This window comes from Mandrillus leucophaeus, unplaced genomic scaffold, assembly GCF_000951045.1.
Source record: "Mandrillus leucophaeus isolate KB7577 unplaced genomic scaffold, Mleu.le_1.0 Scaffold454, whole genome shotgun sequence".
Classification (NCBI taxonomy): Eukaryota; Metazoa; Chordata; class Mammalia; order Primates; family Cercopithecidae; genus Mandrillus; species Mandrillus leucophaeus.
Window position 1 is genome coordinate 2,434,106 of NW_012104854.1, and position 4,953 is coordinate 2,439,058.

Genomic DNA, 4,953 nt, shown 5'->3' on the forward strand with positions numbered 1-4,953 from the left:
GCTACAGGCTGCAGTTGTTTCCCTCTTTGTTTTCTTCTGGTTAATCTTTATCAGGTCTTTTCTTGTTCACCCTCAGCGAGTACTGTGAGAGCAAGTAGAGGGGAGAGGGTAGGAAAACAAAAACACACACCTCCTAAACCCACACCTGCTCTAGCCACGCCCCGCCCCCAGAGAGAAGGAACCGTGCAGCAGGGACGGCTGACGCACCAAGCGTCATCTTTTACGTGGGCGGAACTTGTCGCTGTTTGACGCGCCTCTCTTTCCTAGCGGGACACCGTAGGTTACGTCTGTCTGTTTTCTATATGCGATGACGTTGACGCACGAGGCCCGTGAAAGGGGGAGGGGCAACTTGTCCCATTCTTTTATCTTAAGACGCGCTCTGGAGGAGCGTTGGCGCAATAGCGTGTGCAAACCTTAATCGCAGAGGCTGCTGGATCCGGAGAAAGTGCAGACGATTTCGTGGTTTTGAATGGTTTTGTTTGTGCTTGGCAGGCAGTGGGCGCTCAACAAATATTTGGTGGATGAAGTTTTGTTTTTACCGTGAGACACTGTTAAGTACATTCAAAACTCCACCGCAAACCCTGGTAGGGGACAGCTCCACACTGTGGGCGGGAATCCCCAGGTCCCTTGTAAAGTCACTGCAATTTTGCCTTTACATGTAAGAATTCTCTCAAGCATGATTTTCACACTGGGGAATGTCACTTTTGCTAGTTGTGATATGTGGATGAGTTTTTTTTTTTTTAACCTTTTGAAAAATGTACCATTCTGTTTGATGTGTAAAAACACAAAGATTTTTGAAACCTTGCGTCGTTGGTCTGTAGGTGTATAGATTTCACTTACTACAGATGAGTAGCATTTATACCACTCTGTTTGATGTGTAAAAAAACAAAGGTTTTTTAAACCTTATGCCTTTTGGTCTGCAAGTGTGTAGATTACACTTACTACAGATGAGTAGCGTTTAACCTTTCTCATCACTAAAAATCATACAGAACATTTTAATCATTCACCGATGAAGAAAGGGAGGAATAAATACATAAAATGGCTCTCAACGTCTACACCTTCTGCAGAAACAGACCCTTTTCCTACTGTTCTATGCTTTGTGAAAGTTGATCATACAAATTGGGTCGTTCTTGTTATACCCAACTAAAAAAGTGGGGGTAGGGGGTAGAAAAGCATGCAGGACAAATGACATTGCTCCCGCAGTGTAATTCTTTCAAGTCCAGCTGCTGAAACTGCCCGTTGTGACCTGAGACCAGTTTTATCTGATAGTTGCTGAAATGACCTGCTGCAGCTCTAATTTTATCTACCACCATCACTCACCAATTGAAACTTACCAGCTCCTCAGACCCTTAATAGTGCCAATGAATTTTCTCTAAAAGTACTATGTAACATTTCTCTTTTTTAACGAAACCTCCCACCTTTTCTTTGTCGTTGGATATACCGAAGGCCATCTGATCTACACGTATGCCCTAATTGCAATTCTTTCTTCCCCAAAAAATTGCTTAGAGATTCATCTCTGTATTTTTATTTTTACAGGCAGCTTATAACAAGTAGTTAGCATTTACCAAGTTTCTGTACTGAGTTGTACTTCACTTATAAGTGGAATTTTAAAAAATTGAATTTATAGAAACAGAGTAGACCCTTGGTTGGGGGGTTTGGGGGAAAGAAAGTTGTAGGGTAGGGTACAAAATTACAGTTATGTCTAATACATCTAGAGATTGAATGTACAACATGAGGACTAACGTTAATAATTGTATTAATCCATTCTTAAACTGCTATGAAGAAATAACCTGAAACTGGGTAATTTATAAAGAAAAGTTTTACGGCTCGTGGTTCTGCAGGCTGTACAAGAAACATGGCTGGATCAGCCCCTGGGCAGGCCGCAGGGAACTTACAATCATGATGGAAGACATAGGGGGACCCCAGACTTCATTGGCAGGAGCTGGTGGAAGAGAGAAGTGGGGGAGGTACTACATACTTTTAAACAACCAGATCTTGTCAGAACTCACTCACTATATAGTACCAAGAGGGGATGTTGCTAAATCATTAGAAGCCACCCCATAATCCAATCACCTCCCACCAGGCCCAATGTCCAGCATTGGGGATTACAGTTGAATATGAGATTTGGTGGGGACACAGATCCAAACTGTGTCATTCTACCTCTGGCCCCTCCCAAATCTAATGTCCTTCTCGTATTGCAAAATACTGTCATGCCTTACCAACAGTTCCCCAAAGTCTTAACTTGATCCAGCATTTATTCAAAAGTCCAAAGTTCCAAATCTCGCCTGAGAGGAAGCTAGTCCCTTCTGCCCATGAACCTGTAAAATCAAAAACAAGTTAATTGCTTCCAAGATATGATGGGGGGTATAGGCATTGGGCAGATACTGCCATTCTGAAAGGGAGAAATCAGACAAATGAAAGAGGCTATAGGGCCCCAATGCAAGTCTGAAAGCCAGCTGGGCAGTCATTAAATCTTAAATTTCTGAAATAATCTCCTTTGACTCACACCCAGGGAACACTGGTGCAAGGAGTGGGCTCCCAAAACCTCGGGCAGAACCACCCATATGGCTTTCCATGGTTCAGCTCCCACAGCTGCTCTCATGGGTTAGCATTGAGTGCTTGCAGCTTTTCCAGGCTGCAGGGTGCAAGTTATTGGTGAATCTACCTTTCTGGGGTCTGAAGGACGGTGGCTCTCTTCTCATAGCTGTGCTAGGCAGTGCCCCAGGGGACGTTCTGTGGGTGCTGCAACCCCACGTTTCTTCTCCTCGCTTCCCTAGTAGATGTTCTTTATGAGGGTTCCACCCCTGTGACTGGATTCTGTCTGGACATTTAGACTTTGTCATACATCCTCTAAAATCTAGGTAGAGGTTCTCAAGCCTCAACTCTTGTATTATGTGCACCCGCAGGCTTCACAGCTTATGGAAGCCACCAAGGCTTATGCCTGGTACCCTGTGAAGCAGCAGCCTGAACTATATTCTTACTGGTGGAAGTTATCTGAGTTACCAGCTGCAAATCCATGTGGGTCTGCAGCAACCTCAATTTTGCCTCCTCAGAAGAAAGGATTTGACTAAGAGGCATAAGGCAGAAAAAGAGACTGCGACAAGTTCCAAAGCAGGAGTAAATGTTTATTAAAAAGCTTTAGAACAGGAATGAAAGGAAAGTACATTTGGAAGAGGCCCAGGTGGGCACCTTGGAGGTCAAGTGCCCTGTTTGACCTTAAACCTAGGATTTTATATGCTGGCGTACTTCTGACATCTTGTACCCCTTTCCCTTGGTCCTTCCCTAGGGATGAGCTTCCTGCATGCATTGTGCCCTGCTTGCACCTGGAAGGTGAGCATGTGCAGTGTGTTTACTGTAGTTGTGTACATGCTTACCTGAGGCTTTCTTCCCTTTTCCAGTGGAGTGTCCCCAAAGGTCATACTTCACCATTTTACCTCTTAATGTGCAAGTTAAGCCCACTCTTCCCATTCCTGAGATCTTATTGGAAGCTGCCAGTTACCAATTTCAGGTGTTTCCATCTATTGAGAAGTTGCCTCTCCCTGGTGCTGGCTGCAACCTGTTAATATTTTAGAGAGGCGGTATGACAACTGCCTGACCATCACCTGATGGTTGCCTGATATTCCTGGTGGGTGGTGGGGACCCCTCTCTTACCCTACTCATGCCTGATTAGCTACCTACTCTAACAGTACCTGGGCCCCTTTGAGCAGCTGGGATTCAGGGAGAAGTGTCTCAAGACTGTAAGAGGGAGCAGGGGACCTAGACCTGACCCAGGAAATGATTCAGTCCTCCTAGGCTTCTGGGCCTGTAATGAGAGGTACCACCATGAAAGTCTAAAATGCCTATTAGTCCTATGAGTCTTTCTCCCCATTGTTTTGATTATAGGCCCTTGCCTTCCTTTTAGTTATGCAAATTTATGCAGCCTGCTTGACTTCCTCTCCTGAGAATGAGCTTTTCTCTACTACCAAATGGCCAGGCTGCAAATTTTCCAAACTTTTATGGTCTGCTTCCCTTTTAAATGTCATTTCCAATTTCAGATCATTTCTGTCCTCATGCATATAAGATAGGCTATTAGAAGCAGCCAGGTTACTTCTTGAACACTTTGCTGCTTAGAAATTTCTTCTGCCAGATACCCTAAATCATCATTCTTAAGTTTAAGATTTTGCAGATCCCTAGAACAGAGGAACAATGCAGCTAAACTCTTTGCTAAAGCATAGCCAACCTGACCTTTACTCAGTCCCAATAAATTTCTCATTTCCATCTGAGATCTCCTCAACCTGGACTTCACTGTCTATATTACTATCAGCATTTTGGTCACAACCACTCAACAAGTCCCTAGCGAGTTCCAAACTTGCTCTCATCTTTCTATCTTCTTCTGAGCCCTCCAAAATGTTTCAACTTCTTCGTGTTAGCCAGTTCCAAAGTCACTTCTACGTTTTTAGGTGTCTTTATAGCAATGCCCTTCTTCTCAGTAACAATTTTCTGTATTAGTCCATTCTTGCATTGCTATAAAGAAATACTTGAGACTGGGTAATTTATAAAGAAAAGAGGCTTAACTGACTCATGGTTCTGCAGGCTGTATAGGAAGCATGGCAGGATCAGCTTCTGGGGATGCCTCAGAGAACTTACAATCATGGCAGAAGGCAAAGAGGGAGCTGGCACTTCACATAGGAGGAGCAGGAGGAAGACAGAGAGGGAAAGCGGGGAGGTGTTACACCCTTTTAAACAACCAGATTTCATGAGAACTTACTCATTATACAGTACCGAGAGGGGATGTTACTGAACCATTAGAAGCCACCCTTATGATCCAATCACCTCCAACCAAGCTCCATCTCCAATGCTGGGGATTGCAAATTGAACATGAGATTTGGGTGTGGACATGGATCAAACCATATCAATATTTTATACTGGAAATTTGGTAAGAGAATAGATTTTAGATAATCTTATCACGTGCAT

At 43.9% G+C, this 4,953-nt stretch overlaps 1 protein-coding gene across 1 annotated transcript in view; it reads right to left on the minus strand.

Annotated features, from left to right (window-relative positions):
- Positions 1-287, minus strand: part of LOC105549732 (chromosome unknown open reading frame, human C9orf72) — a 27,467-nt gene extending 27,180 nt beyond the window's left edge. The window contains exon 1 of the mRNA XM_011994379.1: positions 131-287. The gene's annotated coding sequence lies outside the window, so the exon portion shown is untranslated. The remainder of the gene's footprint in view (positions 1-130) is intronic.
- Positions 288-4,953: the final 4,666 nt, after the last annotated feature.